This window comes from Chionomys nivalis, chromosome 20 (genome assembly GCF_950005125.1).
Source record: "Chionomys nivalis chromosome 20, mChiNiv1.1, whole genome shotgun sequence".
NCBI classification, from domain to species: Eukaryota; Metazoa; Chordata; class Mammalia; order Rodentia; family Cricetidae; genus Chionomys; species Chionomys nivalis.
In genome coordinates, this window is record NC_080105.1 from 57,935,080 (window position 1) to 57,955,972 (window position 20,893).

General features: G+C 45.7%; 1 protein-coding gene across 1 annotated transcript in view; it reads right to left on the reverse strand.

The window, feature by feature from the left end:
- Myo16 (myosin XVI) overlaps positions 1-19,173 on the reverse strand; it is a 420,999-nt gene extending 401,826 nt beyond the window's left edge. Inside the window, exon 1 of the mRNA XM_057752554.1 lies at positions 19,052-19,173. The gene's annotated coding sequence lies outside the window, so the exon portion shown is untranslated. The remainder of the gene's footprint in view (positions 1-19,051) is intronic.
- Positions 19,174-20,893: the final 1,720 nt, after the last annotated feature.

Sequence of the window (20,893 nt, forward strand, 5' to 3'; positions counted from 1 at the left end):
AGTGCTGCCTGTGGTGAGGTCTATGCTCCTCTCCACCTCTTTGCTTTTGTATTCAGAAAGTAATAGCTGTTTACTACATGGGAAACAATGCATCGAGAAGAAAAGGCTGGGGAAAATGCAGAGAGAAAAGATCCCCTGTGTCTCCAGCGAATGTTTGCACAAATCTAAGGAAGTCTGAGACCTTTTGTCTCAATAATTATGAAATAAACATAAATTTAGAACTAAGTGTAAGATATGCATTATAGGAAACTCTCCGAGATGTGTAAGTTCACATTCATTTTCTTAATTATTTTCACATTCAAATTCAGCCCAGGGAAAGGAAAAGCTGTTGTATTTACAAAACAGATCATTAACTGTAATTACATTTGTAAGAAAAACTACTTAAGGTCCTGCATGCCAGGTTCAAGGGCAAATTGTCAGGCAACAGAAGACAATTTGCTGTGTGAATGGGGCTGCCTTCCAGCTGACTGCGCACAGGGTGAGGGGGTTAAGGAGCACACAGACACCTAAGACACTTAAATGCTTATATTACAGGCAATTATGCCTGCAGTCGAAGGGATCAAGGAAGAAGACTTCTTCTGCAGATAACTGCTGTAGATAGAAATTTGCAGGTAATTAAAAGAAGTTGAAATCCAAAATAAAAGTTCTGGTCATTTGCTCTGCTCATCATCCAACACAGATTTACAAGAAGACATGTCAGTAAACCAGCGCGTCTCATATAATCTCCACGTAGCAGCCACACAAATGAGCAGGGTCTCTCAGGAGCCATGTCTGCATCCTTGTCTCACCAGGTCCTCCCTCCCTTGTCTCTCACCCAGTGTCCACTGCACTTCCTGGTGTTAGGAGTCAGGCATTGTGCTGGCCTGCCCTGCCATCTCGCAAGATGTACCCAAGCTGAACCCTGATCAGCCCAGGGTCCTAGTCTGTGTGGAGGTACAAAGGTCCCTTTAAGAGACAAACTCTGTCCACTCCCCTCTCTCTTCCTTTCTGCCATTCTCTCTGAGGAGGCAGCTCTCTCTCTCTCTCTTTCTCTCTCTCTCTCTCTCTCTCTCTCTCTCTCCCATTCCCTTTATCTCAGTAAACTCCACACTCAGACTCTGTCTGTAGGGCACATTTGTCTGTCCCTCACCGGTGCAGGGATCCCACTCCTAGAACAACACCTGGAATACACCACGACCCTCTCAGGCTGCACCCTCCACCTGCCCTAGGGTTTCACCGAGTCTGTTCCTTCCTAGCTGGACTGAGACCCATGCAAGACAGTTCTACTTTGGACAGGGAGGAGAAAACAAAAAACAGAAGAAGAGGGGGCAAGAGAGAAGAGAGCAGAACAGAGAGAAGGGTGGAAAAAGGGAGAGAATACAAGAAACTAGGAGTTCCCCAAGTCCAACACCCAAGGGTAGATAAGGCGGGTTCCTGACTTCTCTACTGCTGGTCACCACTGGGAGAGAGACCAGAGGATGCACAGGGGCAGATGGTCTGAAAGGACCATTGCCAAGACTTTGCCCCTGATAATGAATGCAGGCTTTCTCTTGGGAGGCAGTTTCTCTTCCATACTTTTAGATTGTATGTAACTGTACTGCAGAAAGTTCAACATTTATTGATTTAAATATACCTGAGACAGAAGAGAATTTAAATTCCCCTCCGTGTTTAATGAATTGTGAAAACATTTCAGATTGTCTATGGATTTTACCAGCTAATTTTCTCTCTGACAAATACCGATCGTGTTCAATTCACCATAATTTTCTAATTCGGAAAGAAAATCTACTTTTTCCACCTAATGAGAAGTTTACTGACACGTTGTTAAACTATAAGAAACTTCCTATTCACAGTGAAGAACTTAAAAATAATCCCTAAAATTCAGATAATAAAAGGCATGGAAACTGAATTTCCTTTAGGTAAAGTGTTCCGCAGATGGATTATGGTTGCAGCCCATGTTTACTGGTGTAACAGTGAAGATGCAGATACATCACACACTGGACTCTCACCACACTGAGCAGCTCAGACTGATCTCCTCCCACTATCAGAACATCACTGCACAATAGTGAGTGGTTTCTCCAGAGCAGGAGAGGGCCAAAGGAAGGCTGCAGAAACGCCAAGCCAGAGAGGATGAATTCTGTGAAAATTTTATAAAATTTTCTATGTGAATACTGCATTTATATCATTTCTTCTCCTCTCTCCTTCATTGATTCCTTCTGTCTCAACTTCATAACCTCTTATTTGTTGTTGGTATATATGCGTGTATGACTAATATAGTAGACATGTATACAGAGCTGACAGAGTCCCCTCGTGGGTACATGTGTTTAGAGGCTGACCACTTGGGATCAGATCACCTAGAAGGGGGCTCGTCTGTAGAGAGGACTGATTCTCACTTAATCCACTCATCTAGAAGCCAATTTGCTTCTTCTGTTTTCTGTTTCCTCCTCCACCTCCAAAGTATTCACAGAACTACCACACACGTTGCCTGGCCCCTGGGCCTTCTAGGTTTCCCTCATCTGTGTTGGCTTGTTAACTGGTGTCATTGTTCGTGTCTTGTTTGGATGACTATATTGATGATATTTCAATGTGTAGTCTGTTAGTAACAGACTGTTTAAAAATTATAGTAAATTATCATCTTATAAACTAACAAATCTTGGACTAGAGTCTTGAGTCAAAAAAAGGTAAGGAAGGTTTTGTCAGATTTTAATCTCTATCTCTCTGTGGTGTGTGGTGCGTGTGCATGTGTGCACACACACACACGTGTGTGCATGATGAAAGTAGAAAGTGTGAAAGTAGAAAGGGCTCCATGATATTGGAGAGGAAAGGGAGTGTGGTTACATGGCAACAGACTGTGTGTGATCTAAAGAAAAGGAATATACTTGGGGGACATTATATCTTCAGAAAAAGTCACCATGGAAGGGGGAGAGTGTGAGCATAAGGACGAAGTATATGGCATATATGTACAAAAACGTCACAAGTGCTGTGGGATGATGCTCTTGTACCCTGCAAACATTTGTCACCTGGATTGGTTTAATAAAATGCTGAATGGCCAGTAGTCAGGCAGGAAGTATAGGTGGGGCAACCAGACTAGGAAAGTTCTGGGAAGAGGAAAAACTCAGTCTGCAGTCACCACCCAGATGCAGAGAAAGCAAGATGAAAATGCTGCACTGAGAAAGGTGCCAAGCCATGTGGCTAACACAGACAAGAATTATGGGTCAATTTAAGTTGTAAGAGCTAGTTGATAATAAATGTGAGCTAATAGGCCAAACAGATTATAATTAATATAAGTCTGTGTATATTTCTTTGGGACTAAACAGCTGCAGGATTGGTAGGGACAAAACCTGTCTACACACAAGGTAGCAATAATACATCTTCTAATTAGAAACATTAATAAAAATAGGAAAAAAAGGAAGCAGAGCTCACATCTGCTGGTTCTCTATTCCTTTAGCTTCTCCGTTCTGTCCTGCTATGGTTTAGTGCACAGGTCTTTCATCTTTACTTCATTTGCTGGTGATTTTTTTATTATTACCTGACCCTCTGGTAGATCAGGCTGTTTGGTCAGCCTCCCTTTCAGAGAGCAGAGCCAGCAGTTGCAACAGTGCTGGGTTTTCATTTTCTGTCCTAAGATTGGCATGCTTATTCTGTTTTGATCTCACAATACTGTTGAATAGCCATTCAGCAGTTTTTACAGTCTTTAGACATGCCTTATATAAGGTCATGTCATCTACAAAAAAAAAAAAAAAAAGAGGAGTAGCATTAAAACTCAGGGTTTGGAGATGGCTTAGTGGTAACAGTGCTTGCTGAGCACACCTGCAAACATGAGATCAATTCCCCAGCACCCTGAAAAGCTGAGTGTGGCCATGCACTCCTGTGACCTCTGCATGCACTGGCAGGCAGAGGCAGGCAGATGCCAGGACTCTCTGGTCTAAAGAGTAATCCTGAGGCAGTAGGTGACCCTATCAAGGCTGGGTCCTCCCTCACTAGGGCTCCTCCTGGATATTGTGTTATTGCCCTGTGTTGTGGAGATCCTGCAGCTTTGGGTCTCCGGGTCAGTTCCCCTTACCTTCATCTGCTCCAGCAGATTATAGATGGGGTGTGTGATGGGGAGGGCCAACTCATGTTCTTGACACTAGGCCTGAGCAACTGAAGGGTTTGGTCCACCAGATGTGAAATGGTGACAACTCTTTCATGCTTACAACTTTGGGGCTGGCTTACCCACAGCTGCACTAACAGGACTGGCTCTACTGCAGTGTTCTGCAGTTCTCCTGTTCTCCCGAGTGTTGCAGCTGGGTGGGGGTCAGGCATAGTTCTCCCACTTTTATGACCACAGGGACAGCTCTGTCCTCTGCCTCAGACATTGATGGGTAGGCAGGAGGGCATCATTCTCCCACCCATCCACTACAAGACAGAGGAGAAGTACTTAGCCTAAGTACTGCTTTAAGAGCTCACAAAGACTGTCTCAAGAATGGATGCTGTACTCAAGAGAGCAGGCCCTGTACCTTGCCTGGCCAGCACAGTAGAGCTAACCTTGTTGGCGCAGGTATGAGTAAACGAGCCCTGAAATCATGAGCACGGGACAGCTGTTCCCACTTCTCATCTGTCTTGTAGTGGCCTGGGCGGGGGATCTGGCTTCCCCATGAAATGAATGCTGCTTAGTTTAGACAAGGGAATAATCTTTCCCCCTTTTGTGTTGTTTGAATTCAGGTGTGAGGCACACTTGAGCAACTGGTGTGTTTAGGCATGAGGTTTTACAAGGAAGAGAATAATTGAAAAAAAAAAACACTCATGAGAAAGTCAAGAGTAAAGGGAGAAAGAGTCAGAAGTGGGGGAAAGAAGAGGAAAAAAATAAAGGCCGATGGGGCAGGGAGGGAAGGAGATGGAGGCAGGACAGAGTTGGAGACCAATTTCTAAACTACAGAAGAGTCCCCCTCCTGCTAGGTTTTTACCAGGCAGATGCCCTCCATAGTCTGGCTTCCCCACACCTCCATCTTCTACAAATTGTTATTGGGCACTGACCTGTAGCCATCTGCTATGCAAATTAAACTACCCAGTGTTCTCCTGTGTGGAATCTGGACTTCCAGCCTCTGGCAAAATGATCGTGGGGGGCAGGGGCTAAACAAATTTACTGTCCCACTGATTTCCTGGAAGTAGGAACACACCTAAATGGCAGGAGGTTTCTATTTGAACCGTTTTTTTATTGCATTGTTGTTCGCAAATGCTTATAGCTAGTATTTCCCTCAAGGATGTATGTATTCCTTGCCCTGACAGAGATTTTTAATTCTAGAAGATAATAGTTAAATTTCTAAAGGTCCTGGAATTCAGACAACTAAATATACTCCGATCCTTTGGGTCTCTAGATCTGGAGCTACAGATGGTTGGAAGCTGCCACATGTGTGCTGGGAATCAAACCAGGTCCCCCGGAAGAGCAGCCTGTGGGTACACTTAACCTTGCAGCCTCCTCTACAGCCCCTTAAAGTAGTAAGACTCTAAAGAAGCCATGACCTTTAAGTTTATTCTCAGCCTTGTGACTTTGGAGCAATGCTCCTTTGAAGAATCCATGTTTGCCTCTTTCTTTGTTTTGACTTTGTTCCTTTGCACACAGTAATTACCTGTGAGGAAGGCAGGGATGACTGTCCAAGCCACACTGCATATGTAAGGAGAAGCTGTAATTTAGGAGTAAGAAGGCTTCTCTGTTCACAGAGGGAAATGTTGTGGGCACAGCAGCTGAGAACCCCTGGGGTTCCCTGTTGAACACTGTGCTCTGTTCCACTTCCTGTGAAAGGGCGATGGATGGAGATGACATCTATATTCAGAATCTCGGACATCCAGGGAGACATCGGTTCCTTAAGGGCACACTCCCCTGAGCCGATGGTCATTTTTCTGTTCATTTGAAATGCTTAAGGTCAAATTTACATTGACTTATGAGCCCCATAATCTTCCTCTGCCCAGCCCACTGGTCCACGGTCATTTATGAGCAAGGTCATTTCTCTACATGAAAGATACATTCTTTCCACACTTTCCTGACACTATTCTTTCCAGGGAAAACCATCCACGCTTCCCTTTCAGGGCTGTAACCACTGGAGTGTATTCCACTTTGAAACATCTTTAATTTTTTGAATGATCTTTCCAGGATGAATGAATGACTCTATGTGTTGACTAATCAGTGAAGCCTGAGGCTCTGACCGTGATGTCTACAGCCCTCTTTGTGTTCTGCTTGCGCTAGACTGATGTGGCTCACTGTGTTGGGTGTCAGTCAAGGGCAACCATCTAGTTCGTATGTTCTCTCAAGATGAGTCCTTGACATTTTTAGTTTGTACCATTGATATTTTGAAGGCATCAGCTGCAGGTGACAATTCTTCCTGACAAGTTACCTTTTATTCTTGGCCCCAAATATCTATCAACTTGCTCAGATCTTTTTCAGTGTTAATTCATTTAGAGTATTCGTTTTCTGGGCTCTTTCTCACTTCCTGGGTACACTCCCTGTGGGCATTTTTACACCTGTGTACCCATACCTGGAAAGAGAGACGTGATAACATACCACAGTCATGGCAGTCACAGCCCTCAATGTCCAGGAGAAATAAAAGGGAAAATACATCATGGCATGTACTCAGGAACAGACTCACTCAGAAATGGATGAGACACAGCTTGTACACCAATCCTCCAAAGTTCCACTTGTGAACACGGTCATCACACTAAGCAACCTACAGCGTTCAGAAGTGGCCGGTGTGGCCCATAAAAGTCTGTCTTCAGATATCTTAATATATCTTAATTCTAATGCTGCCGTTATACACTTATGACATATTTATCTTCTCAATGGTGTCCTAGTTTTCATTAAAGATGTTTGAGGGAAGCAGTGGGTAAAGACACGAGCTGCCAAGCCTGACCACATGAGTGCAGTCTCTAGAGCCCACGTGGGAGAGGGAGAAAACCAGCTCCTACAAGTTGTCTTCTGACTTCTACATGTATGCGATGATACATGTACATGCACACACATGCATGTAAGGAATAATTGTGACAATCCTTCTGCAACCTACAAAAATTCCAGGTTTCAAATTATGCTTCATCTGCTAGAGAATAACTCACCAGTGTGCCGATCGTCTTCAGCCAAATACCACAGACTTCTGGAGGCTGAGTCAGACCAACTTCCCCCACACCATGTTGCCACCACATCATGGGGAAAGTTGTATAACAAACCATGGTCTTGCCACCCCCGTGTGTCCAGACAGAGACTGCACACAGCTGCACATGCACACTACTGTATGCCAATGTGTAAATATGGCTGCACAAGCCTTGCAGCTTCCCCCTCTTTCCGGTTCATCTGTAGTCTGTACAATTGTATTTTGTATTATGCTACCAATCACAAATCCTTTTGTGCTTATTTGAAAGAGAGATTCCCCCGTAAGCCTGGCTATGGGAATACTTGGTCTTCACTTGTTGGCACTGGTTGGGGAGGGCTTGGAAATGCAGCCTTGCTGGGAAAATTACATCACTGGGGGTACATTTGGAAGTTCAAAACCTCCTGCCATTCCCAGTTCCTCCTTGCTAGTTTGTGCTTGTGGTTCAAGGTGAGCCCTCAGCTGTTAGCTCTCAGGTTTAACCTCCATGTTTGCCACCTGTTGTCTGCTGTCCCCACCACATGCACCTTAATCCTCCAGAATCCCAGATAAACTTATCCTGTATGTTTCCCTCGTTATGCTATTTTATCACAGCGGTGGAAAGGCAACTAAAACGCCTTCATCCTCTTATTGGCATGGATGCAGCCTTTCCCCATGCAGAGCAGCTCGAGCTGCAGTGCACGGTCTTGATGTGCATATGGGTCTGTCTTTCTGTCTCTTCCTTCTTCATAGTTTGGTCTTGATCAATGCTCTACTGCCTCCCTGAAGTCACCATATTTATTTGTTTGTTCACCCAAGAATGTTTCACTACTGTTGGCCTTTGGTGTCTCAAGGGTGATGCTGGCTCTTGGCTATTTTGCTCTACAACTAACTGGCTTGACCAGGTCTTGTCTTACTCAAAGTTCCCTGCACTTGACTGGCAGCTACAGCTGATAAGGTCACTGTTGACATTCTGGAACATTTGCCAAAGATTTGACTGAACGCCAATGTGTGAAAAGGTGCTAGTCAAACGGGAGACAGCAGAATAGAGGCCCCTTTGGGGTGCTAACGAAAGTGGCATGCCCTGGACCATTGGGTGTCATTCAGAATGTAACAAGCATGGATTGTAGTGATCGTAACAGAAAACTGTGACCATCTTAGAAAGGCACTAGAGGGAGCAGGAGTGTGGGATTTCCAGAAAAAGGAAACAGAAAAGCCTCTCTGACTAAGAAATCACCATGCAGATATACCCATGCAAAGAGAAGCCACAGCATTCCCCACCACCCATCAGAATGGACATGAAAGTCTTCTCTTCAAAGGAGTCAGTCCACAAAGACTGAAAATGTTCATCAGTTTTTCAAATACCCAAGTGTTAGAAAAAAAATGTTCCAAGGCATGCAAAGAAGTGGGGACTCAGGGCTCAAACAAGGGTGTAAGATTACTGTCTGGAAACAATCCCACAAAAATAGATATATGCTAGTGACCTGACAAAGAATACAAGGTCTCATCATAACACAATTCAAAGAACTTAAATACAACACAGATTGGAAGTCAAAGAATCATGGAAACAATACATTGAACAAGAAGAGAATGTCAACAAACAAAAAATTATCAGAAAACGTAAAATAGAATATAAAACCTGGATAAAATATCACTAGAGGGGTTCAGGGCAGATGAGTCAAGCAAGAAAAAAATCTATTAACTGAATCCATTTAAATTATTGAGTCAGAACAGCAAAAACAAGCATCTTAAATGAAATCAAGGAGCACATAGGTGACTTTATGATTTCGATGAATGTGACTTTATATTCATGGTGGGCATCCCAGAGTGCCCCGATGAAGAAAAAATGAGAAGGGGCAGAGAAGATGGCTTAAAGAAATGACAACTTCAGGCAACCTAAATCTTAGGACCTGCACATTCAGATTCAAGAAACTCCACAGACCACAGCAGCACGACCCCAAGTGGCTCACACACTCATGTCATGTTATTAGAACTCAAAGACAAAGGCCGGGCAGCAGTGGTGTTCACCTTTAACCCCAGAGTCTCCTGCAAAAAGTGAGTTCCAGGTCAGCCAGTGCTGGCTGTGACACAGAGAAACCCAGTTTCGAAAAACCATTTTAAAAAGTCAAAGACAAATGGGAGGGTCTAGAAAGCAGTAGAGGAGGAGTGACCTGCTCCCCGGACAGGAGCTCTGTAAGATCGTTAAGAATCTTAGCACAAATGGAAGAGGTCAGAAGAGAGTGGAACACACATCCAAAACCCTGAGAGCAAAACAAAAGTCTGACCATCAACAGCATCATGTGTGGCAAACTGTCTTTTAGAAATGAAATGAAGTCATTCCTTGGTAGGCAAACCTAAGGGAGTTTTTCACCCCAAATCTGTCTCCCTAGAGATGCTATTGAACGTAGTGGGTACTGAAATCGCCTACTATTTGTGGATTGACGTTCACCTGTGATTAAATGCAGTAGTCCATTGTTTTATGAATTGGGTGCGTCAGAGTGTGGTGTATGTTGGATGAGTGATGACTTCTTGGTTAGCTGTCCCTTTGACTAGAATGAAGTGTCCCTCTAAGTCACCTTGATTAGCTTCAGTTTGACACCTTTTGTCAACTATTAGGATAACAATGCTGGTCTGCTTGCTTCCTGGTACTGTTTGATTAGAGTCCTTTTGCCAATCTCTATACTCTAAACCAGTGCCTATCCTTTGAACTGTGTTTCTTATAGGCAACAGATGGGTGGATTTTGTTTCTTGGTCCAATCAGTGAGCCAGTGTCATTATTTTGTTACAATTTTGTGTAAGTCACAATTTCACTATAGTATATGCAATTATATTATTTAAAAAGAAATATTTCAAAATACTTATGAGTATACAGTATATATAATCAAATATTTGGGTCTAGATATAAATAGGCCATCAATCATACTTCTTCCAAGACTTGAGTAATATCAAGAAAGAGGGGTGTAAAGAATGTAAGAAGCAGAGGAGGGGCTAGGGAGGGTAGTATGGACCCCTGACTTCTGACTGTTACATGGATGTTGTACTCTTGAGCTCACAGCAGCTGTGGTTTATGCACAAGACTGGTCCATCAACACTCTGTTTGGAAGGGGGAAGGCTCCTGGGATCCCACTCTTCTCTGAAATGCCATACTCAGTCAACGGTTGATGGAGGGAGAGAGACACAATTTTCCTAGTGATGAAGCCACCGAAAAGCATTAAAAATCAGTGTGGGGAAGACATTCTATGTTCACGGACTGGAAGCATCTGTAACTACAATGTCCACACTGCTCGGCGTGGGGCCACACAGGCAGCACCGCAACCACTCAGAATATCAGATGCATTGCTCTTAGAGACAGGAAAAGGTGTTCTAGAGTTTATAAGGGATCTCAAAGGACCTCAAGCTCCCAAGATAGAAAGAAAAACAAAGCTACAATGATACAGACTTTACACAACATCCTAATTTGATGGCACATTAAAAACTACGGTCATCAAAGCAGTAGAATGTGGCATAAATATAGATAAGGGGTCCAGTGAGCAGACTCGGGAACTCAGAGAAATGCTTGTATATGTTCCTAGTTAACACCAGCAATAAACTCAAATCCACAAACTCTCCCAGAAATGCTTCAGACGTACAAGCCTTAGACACGTATTCACCTAGATCCCTGATTAGTTTCCAGTGATCTATAGCCTTAGCTTAGTCTAACCCCATCCTTGAAATATGTAATTCAGTCCACTTGCGTTGACTTCCAGAGTTCTAGTTCTTCACACTTGGAAGACTTACACATTGTTTGTGACCTTGTGATGCATAGTTGCATAATTTATGTTTCATGGGAATACACATACCAGTTCCCAGTTTCTGGTTGCTTCCTGATAAAGCATAGAATAGAAGCCTGCCTTACCCAGTTTCTTGATATTTCTGAAATCCTTATCAGTCCCTGAAAATGGTCCTGGCTGAGATGTACCTCTCTTGCCTTTAACCTGAGGGTATTTTAAAGGAGGGGCATTGTCATCATGGTCAAATGGCAACATTACCATGGTCAAATGTCATATTATCATCGTGATCAAATGGTAATATTACCATCGTGGTAAAACGGCAATATTATCATCATGGTCAAATGGCAATATTACCATCATGGTAAAACGGCAATATTATCATCATGGTCAAATGGTAATATTACCATCGTGGTAAAATGGCAATATTATCATCACGGTCAAATGACAACAATCATCTTCAACTCAAATCTTTATACTGTTGGGGCCAAGCACAGGAAAGCTGACCACTGGCTGGCGATCATAGCAAAGAAATCCGTGTTTTGTCTCTGGCCACTTCCTGGCTAAATGTCACTTCACAGTGGCCCCTGGGGAGTGAGTGGCATTTCCAGTTTTTCTTTCACTTTCTCCTGACAGTATAGGTGACCATGAGGGGAAGGCTTTGCTTTTGAGAGCCGCTCGTCTACTCGTGTCCTATCTGATTTTACAATTTCTGCTTATGATTCTATAATTATCTCTTCTAACATTACAAAGCCCTCAACCCAAGCTGAGATGTAGAGCCATCCCCCTGATATTCCTACTGCACGCCCATCACCAGCCCTCAACCCAAGCTGAGATGCAGAGCCATCCCCCTGATATTCCTACTGCACGCCCATCACCAGTGTGTGCCTATTCATGAACTAGGTCCATGCCCACTAAAGCATGCCTCTTCATTATTTTTATTTTACTCAAACTTTGTAAATCCCTAGACTTCTGCAGAATGAATAACATTCAGAAAAAAAAAAAACCAAGGTAGGGGTGAGGAGGTATTGATAAATTCTCTTCTTCATGGCGGCATAGCAAAAATTGAAGACTGCAGGACTCCAGATTGGTGGAAAGCCTTGAATGTTTTATTCCCATTCAATCCCGCATTTAGCCCTGGGAAGCATTTTGCCTGCCTGGCTGAACAGACAAGGCCTGGGCAGTTTTGTCCCAGGTTTCCAGCCACTCAGAGAGAAGTGGACCTCAAGCCTTTTTCTACCCGAGCTTGCCTCCTCGTGGGTCACGTTAGGCAATGATTCTTCCCTGTTTCAGGAACAGGATATCCCACACCGGGGACAACTCTAAGAAGCATCCCTATGCAGGTGCTTGTGCCTTAATGAACTGCCTCCCTGAGAAGTACTGCTCCTCAGTCAACTCCAGACCCTATTGGTTGCTTCTGCACAGTGCAAATGAATACTAGCTATGTCCCTCTACACTCGTGTTTTCTCAGCACTGGTCATGACTCTTTCTTAGGCTTTATTCCTTTCGTCTTACGCTGGTTTTTAGATCACTGAAGTGAATTTCTCTTTCCCAAATAAAAAAGATAAAAGGAATATTAATAGGCATTTTAAACCAGGATTCAGGAGCTCAGAGCGCTAGCTATCTCTACCCAGGGATGCCCAATCACACAACACTGGGCTGCTAATAACTGAGAATCTAAATGGAGAAGGAAATGAGTGGCCAAGCGAGAACTTATCATTCTAACAGGAGTTACTGAATATTTCAAATGTGTTCACTAAAGGTACAGAGAGTTGTGTGCCAGGGACTTCAACCTCCAGATGAATTTTAAAACGGGAACTAATTCCAATAATAAAAAAGAAATTAAAATACTTTCAATATGTTCTTTCTAGGAAAAGAATTACTTCAAAGCTGATTTTTGCATCATAATTTGATTTAGAATATTACAGTTTGAACTCATCCATATATATATATATTTATCCAAACATATATTTTTAAAGATTTATTTTATCTATGTGTGTGTGGTTTATGTGTTTTTATATGCATGTGCAGGTACCAGCAGAGGCCAGAGGGCATCCAACCTCCTGTAACTTTAGTTTCGGGTAGTTGTGAGCCACCCCACATGGGTGCTGGGACTTGAACTATGGTTCTCTGGAAGAACAACAAGTGTTCTGAGCTGGTGAGCCATCTCTCCAACCCTTCAACTGTGCATTCTAACAACACATGCTCTCAGTGCACTGTGAGATAGTCGGCTCTCCTGAATTGCATATAGTAATCTCATGTATTATGTTGAACTATGGGTGGATAAATGAAGATACCTAAAATCTTAATGTATGGATATCACATCAAGTATTTGAACATGGCATGGCTCCTATCTTTTTTCTTATAGTTCAGTCAATATGAATTACTCTAAAAATAGATTTCTTTAATTTCATTTATGTCTGTGTAAGTATATGGCATGTGTGTGTATGTGTGTGTGCCCATGGAGACCAAAGAGGATGTTGGATCCCTGGAATGGAATTATAGACTATTGTGAGCTGCCCGACGTGGGTACCGGCAACTGGACTTGGGTCCTCTGGAAGAGCAGATAGAGTCATTAACAACTGTCTTTTTATATGTCTAGTTTGTCCCCTTCTTTCAACTATCTGCCAACATCCAAGTAAACTACCCTTAATGTAAGCTTAAGTTTTCACTGCTGCATTGATTGAGACTCAGACAGCATTGAGGCTCGGGACAGACAGCAGGTGTTCCAGGATTTCATTAGGCCACAGAGTCAGGATCTGCACACATTCTTTGTTTGGGCTGTTTTAACTTACACTCTAATTCTAAAATGTAAGCAAGCTGGATATGGTGGTCCAGGCCTGTAATCCCAACCCTGGGGAGACTGAGACAGAGAGATCATGCCACAAGGTCCAGGCCAGCCTCTGCTAGGGAGTGAGTTGGTGGCCAGCCTGGGCTATAGAGTCTCATATAAAAACAAAGACAAAATCAGGACAAGTTGCCTAGAATGCAGGCTGCAGCCTCGACTGTCCATCAGGAGGTCACAGACCACAATGCCCTGCCGGTGTCACGTGTCGTCCCACCAGGTGGTTTTTGGCATGGTACTTTTTTCTTTCCAAAGACAGGGCTTCTCTGTGTAACCCTGACTGTCCTGGAACTCGCTCTGTAGACCAGCCTGGCCTTGAACTCACAGAGATCCACCTGCCTCTGCCTCCTGGGTGCTGGGATTAAAGGCATGCACCACCACCGCCCAGCCTGAATGACATTTTAAAGGAGGTTATTATCTTTACTCTTAAAGGCTGGTAAGAGCACAGGGTAAATATGAGATTGTCATACAGGCGTGATGCTAAGACAAACCAGCCATGTAACCAGAGTTCTTTGGGCTCTGGGTTCTACTTTTCTTGCCTGTAAAATGAAGCTGACTTCTGTGTGAAGCAGGGACTAGAGGAAGTCAGAAACACAAGCAGCATCTGGGATGATGCAGAGAGGGTAGAGGCAAACAGGAAGTTGTATGGGGACCCATAGGTCAAGGCTACGGGTCTGGACTCTTTCGGGGTTGGTTTACAATTTGGAAGCTGCTTTCCTTCCATTAATGCCCACACCTGTTGCCTCTACACAAGGAACCCACCCAACCTAGGAAAAAATGGGTGTGATGATCACGGAACAGGAAAAAAAAAGCACAGAAGCACAACCTAGTAGCTCCAAGTTTATAGACAAGGATGTTCTCATACATGGAGAGGTCAGGAGAGGAACGGAGATGGTGCTGGGTGTTTCGAGAAGGTGTTTTGCAAGATGTGCTGAGCAGAGTTAAAGGATGCTCACAGCCAGCCTCCAAAAGAATGAGTATCAAGGGGTCACCAAAGCTAAGGTCTCTGTGGAGAACATGCCAGTCCAGTCGCCATATAAAGCAAAGGACGTGGCTCAAGCTATGTAGATGATCTGAGAGGCGATAGACAGGGGAGGTGTGGATGAATGGTGTGCACTTCATAGCTCAGAGGAGCCTGCGGTTTACTCGCTGGGCAAACAGAAATCGCTGCAGCCCTTCAGCAAGTGGTCTCATGGTCAAATTTGCATTTAAGACAAATCACGCTGGCAACTGTAAGCCTGACTCGGAGGGGAAGAGGAGAACAGGAAGATGGATGAGGGTCTGGTTCCTGAGCTCTGGCAGGGACTGATGAAGCCTAGATAGGGGCAGCCAGGGAAGGTCAGAATAGGGAAAACTAATCTGAGCAATATTCATGAGATAAACGCTGGTGTCTCCATGACTGATGGGAAATAAAGTGGGGGAGGGAAAAAGGAGAACAGAGCCCACGAATGAGAGAACTGTGGTCCCACAACGCAGCAACACAGAGCGAGAGGAAGTGGGGTCTGTTTGCGTATCAGAAATCAGGTGCTGTACTGAGCATTAGGGAAGGGTCCTGCAGGCAGACAGAGGCTGAACACAAAAAAGAGTCACTGACTGAGGGAGGACAAGGAGGGCGGAGACTCAGGCAGGTAGTACTTGGGAAGGAAGGAGGAAGGGAGGGAAGGAGGGAGGGATGGAGAGAAGAAAGATCACAGGGACCAAAGAGAAGGATGAAGGAAGGGAAGGAAGGCACAAAGAATTTACAGTGTTAGCTTGCTACTGGAATATAGCAATGCCTTTGAAATTATTAATATTGTGTATAATTACTTTAGGCTGCAATTACATAATGTGAATCTAAACATTCTCTGAATTATGCCCTGGTGTGTTGTCAACTTTTCCTGGTTATCATAGTAACAAGAATTACCATCTAAGAAAATCCTTACAGGTCCTTGCTTAAGCAGGATGGAGAGCTGACTCCAGGCGGATGGACATAGCTTATATTCCTTAGACTCAGTGGCCTACAAAAGGTATCTCACAGGAAAACATCCCAGGGATATTTGTGTCCTATCATCAGAGTCCGAGGCTGCAGGACTAGAGTGAGCTAGGGAAATCCTATCCTTCCCAGGTACCACACAGGGAATCCTGTTCTTCCCACACACCACAGGGGAAATTCTCTCCTTCCCAGGTCCCACAAGGGAAATCCTGTCCTTCCCAGGTCCCACGAGGGAAATTCTCTCCTTCCCAGGTCCCACGGGGGAAATCCTCTCCTTCCCAGGTCCCACGGGGGAAATCCTCTCCTTCCCAGGTACCACGGGGGAAATCCTCTCCTTCCCAGGTACCACGAGGGAAATCCTCTGCTTCCCAGGTCCCACGAGGGAAATCCTACCCTTCCCAGGCACCACGAGGGAAATTCTGTCCTTCCCAGGTACCACGAGGGACATTCTGTCCTTCCCAGGTCCCACGAGGGACATCCTGTCCTTCCCAGGTCCCATAGGGACATCCTGCCCTTCCCAGGTACCACGAGGGAAATCCTGTCCTTCCGAAGTACCACAAGGGAAATTCTATCTTTCCCAGGTACCATGAGGGAAATCCTGTCCTTCTCAGGTCCCATGAGGGAAATCCTATCCTTCCCAGGCACCATGAGAAAATCCAAACTCCACCTGAATTGTGTATTCTATTCTCTTCAGAATCAAGTTATTGCATGCTTCAATCACTTACCATGTGTAAATGTTTTCATCCCCACTCTGACCGCACCAGACAAGAAGCCACTTAGGGGACAAGAGGTTCACGTGGGCTCACAGTTTGAAGAAGCCCCAACAGAGTGGCTAATTGTCCCTGACTGAAGTCTACAAAGGGAGAGCGCATGGGATTCAGAGGTTGGAATCGGGGAATCTAAAATTAATGACCACACATGGCCTGCATCACAGGCATGACAACTAGGAAGATCAAGGAAGATCTTAGAAAGGCAGATCAGGGAATGAGGTGTCCCTGTGATGGGCCCTTCAGCTCCTCTGGGGAAAATGGACAGTCCTGGTGCCTGTCACCTGGTAGTTCTGGCGAAACACTTATGACCTGGCATTTTTGCTCACTCACTCACAAGATCAAATTCTATGCTGGATTATGTCAGCACAGCTTCCTTGTCCTCTTGATGCCCACATTAGCACAGTGGAAATCTTGAGGAAACCTGAGTTGCACTGTGTACAGACCAGAGTCTATTAAAAGGGAGTGGCTAGAAGGATGCCTGGGACAGTGGAGGCAAATGAGCAACGTCCCATTCTATCTAACTCTATCCAGTTCCTGCCGGTTCTCCCCTCAGGACCTTGTCACCAAGCCCCTCCCACGCCCCACAACTCTAACACGCCAGGATGACTTGGACAGTGGGACCTAGTAACTCTGCACACATCCAACTGGTAATTAAACACAATCACAAAACAAACAAACCGACAAAACCACCCAAGTCCTCCGAGGATTAGTGCACAAATACAGCATGCATGTCTGAATCCCATGGGAATTCTGTGCATGGATGCAGCGGAATCCAACCAATTTTCCTTCAGAGATGTTCCCATTTTTACATAGCCTCCTTCAGGAACACTCATGGACTATGGAAGGAAGGCCTGTGTCCTGCAGAGGGCTCCCATTCTGCGGACACTCCTTTATCTGTACAGTACAGAACGGCCCACAGATAACACTAATGACTCGGCGTAGCAGCCACTGGAGTACTGGTCTTAGAGCATCCCCAGACTGTGGGGAGAGGGTCTCTTTACAGAAGAGAGTGCCAATGCAAGGCGCTTTCAGCTGTTTCAGTGTAAGTGTGCACAGAGCACATCAGCTCTTTTCATTACGGCTGCCCCAATTCTCTCGGGACCCAAATGAACTTAACCATTGCATTAGGCTCTCTAGATGACATTTTGATTAAAGTAATTATTCCTCTAGTAAACAAATATTACATTCCAGATGACTTTAATGGCATGCAATAGAGTCTGTATTAATTCTGGCTAGAGAGCAATGACATATACCCCGGCTGCCACAAAGTCCACTGAATGTAAATCCTGTGGCTCACATGGGTCTCCACGTGCACTGGCCTCAGATTCACTCTAAGGTTAACTGTCCATCACACGCATGCATAACGTGAACAATTAAAACAGTTTTGACGCGTTCAGAACACTCTTTCCCTATAGAGGGGACAGACTGCCTTTAAAGCTTTTAAAGGTGTTGGAAGCAAATGGGAAGCAATCCTGGTAGCTACAAGGAACTCTGTTCAGACAGGTCCGCCGTGGCCATTCCTGAGCCTGGCTTTCGTTCCACGATCTCCTGGGTGACTTTGCTGCCTACTCTTGATTCTAAGCTAAATGCTTCAGGACAGGCATGACAAGGCTGCAAGAGCATTGCACGCTTGACAATATTGTGGGGTAACTGTCACTCTGGGCAGAAACCAGAGACTTCCCAAGACCCTCAAAGAAAGCCCTACTAAAGTGGTTAAAGCTTCACACCACACACACACACCTGCACATGCACACACCTGCACACACCCTCGTCTCTAACCCTTCCCTCCTGTGGCATTCTCAACAACGACCAGAGCTCACTTGACCTGGTTCCTTTATGTTTTCTGTAGCGGCCAATAGCCCCTTCAGGGGGCAAGTGCTTTAACGCAAGATTTTTATCACACTGACCCCAAATCCATCCTGAGCCATAAGTGCGGAAAAGGTACACATAGCTAGAGAACTCTCTGAAGATCCCCTGTGTTTCCTTTAGAAGGTATCCAAGGGACTAGTTAAACAGAGAGCTCCCACCAACCCAAATGGGTTAACCCAGCCCAGGGAAGGCAGGCTTTGCGGCCCTGGGAGGCAAGCACTGCAAGTACTGACCTGCCCCTCACTTCGTCCTGGCCTCTAAAACAAAGGGCTGACATGGGGTCGAGGCCAGGGGTCAGAGGGATCAGTGAGAGAGGCACCAGCTGGCAAACTCCTGCCTACATCTTTGTTCTCCCAAGTCTCTTTTCCATGCCCAAAAGAAGAGGAGGAAGTGGCATCCCACCGCCCCCCAGGAGCGGTCGCAAAGGTGTCAGCTCCGCATCTCCCATGGCAACTAGCAGCTTCTTCCTACAAATTGCCAGTGTTGCCTCCTTCTGCATAGATCCAGAGTTCGGAGAAGGATTCTGATTTTGGCCTTCTTTCCCCTATCCCAAAGGTGGCAGGGGCTTTGCCATCCCTTGCTGGGAAGAACCTAGAGAAACCGCTTCTCCACGCCCTAAACCCCGCTCCTGTCCAGCGCTCACCAAGGCAGCTGGGACAGGCGCTGGGGACCCTGCAAGGTTGGACTCCACACTCTGCAGGATCCCAGACCGAGGCTCGTCCAAGTTCCCCATCCGAGGGATTCCCCGCCGCCCCTACCTGCTGGAGAACGGTCCTCTGAGCCCGGTGCCCGGCGATCCAGCGACGGTCCCGACACGGCTCTGCTCCTGGGCGCCCAGCCACCACGCACAGACGGGTGGGGATGCGCTGGGGACCCGGACTCCACCCGCCTGCAGCTCGAAGCCCCCGCCCCTCTGGCCTCAGCCTAGTCTCAGCTTCAGGTCCTGCGCCCCGCCCCCTCCCTTCACAGCCTGCTGCTGGGCTCCGGTCCTTTCCAGTCCTTCTGGCCCCTCAGGGTTTCCTTGCAGCCACCGAGACTGTTGCCTCGTCCTGGCGCCCTCCCGCCTCCCCGCCGCGCCCCGCGTCCCTCCCTCCCTCTCACGCGCTCTCACGCGTTCACGGAGACCGCGCCTCCCAGGCTGGCTCTGCCACCCTCCCTTGGGTTTCTCCCACCTCTCCTTTGCCTCCTTCGCCTAGGATACAAGAAAGGGGCTTGCGCCTCAAACTTTTCCGCCCTGACTTCTCTAAGACCGCGGGAAGCAGATGGCACTAGGCACTGCACCAGGGCTTCCCTCGGACATCCCACCAGAACAAAAGCCATCCCGTCCTGGTGACTATGGCAATTGTCCAGACGGAATGGGTGACCACTTTTAAAGCTACAGAGGCCAGCATAGTCTCTCTCTCTCTCTCTCTCTCTCTCTCTCTCTCTCTCTCTCTCTCTCTGTCTCTCTCTCTCTCTGTCTCTCTCTCTCTCTCTCTCTCTCTGTCTCTCTCGTTGTTCGAGATCATGCTGAAATGGGCTTCAAATTAAGATCATGTACAGGATACTATGTAATGCATTCATTCGCTTGGACAAAATTCAAGATGTGCCTGCAAGACTTGGTTCTCTGTCAGCCCTGTAGAGTTTGCTTGCCCGTATTTTGCCAAAAGTGAAGGACGTTCTTTTAATTCTGGCTGTGTGTGTGTGTGTGTGTGTGTGTGCACGCACACACGCAGAAACCAGCAGGGTGCCAACAGGCAAGTGGATAAATGTGTGTGTAACCAGCTTAATTCTTGGATACATGGGGATAAATTGTACAACACCAATCCACATGGCAAGAGAGAAGTTGTAGATCTCTGGATTTAGTGCAAATTTTATATCTTGTACATAGGTGACAGACCCTTACAATTCAAAGGGGAGTCAGCTCATTTGGAAGATCATCTGAGAATGTCGAAATGGGCTCAATAAAACTGTTGAATTATCATTAGAACTATGAGGTGAGGGGCTAGGGAAATGGTGTCTGTCTTTAAACGCTTGTCAAACTTGAAGGCCTGAGTTCTACCTCCTGGAACCCAGCTGAGCAGCCAAGTGCAGTTTAAAAACCCCACAACTGTGTGGCTTGCAGCCAACAATTGCCAATATTGCAAGCCCAGTGAGAAACCTCATCTCCCAAACCCAAGTGGACAGGAGAGATACCCACCACTGTCCTCTGACCTTCACATCCCCACGTTACCACACACATGCTCACACGACATACCCACAAGAAACTAGGAGGGGTGGGTCATGTGGGGAACTTTCTTCCCACATATAAAATCAGACAAGTCTTGAGTTAGGGGTGGCTATTTAAAGTTAGTTAGTGAAAATAATCCAACAACGTTACCAAGCACAATGTACCCTGGCAAGAATGGCTGTAGATTACAATAGAAAGAGGTACATCCCTACCCATTTCTTCTCCCAGAATCATCTGCACTTAGCAAGATGGAGACAAAAATGCTGTGTGAGAAACACCAGCCACTTCAATGAGACGTGGTGTGACATTTGAAATCCTGCCTTCCCCTTGCACTCTGAGATTCCTAGAGACGAAGAAACGCACAGGAATTTAGTGTACTAAAAGTCAGGCT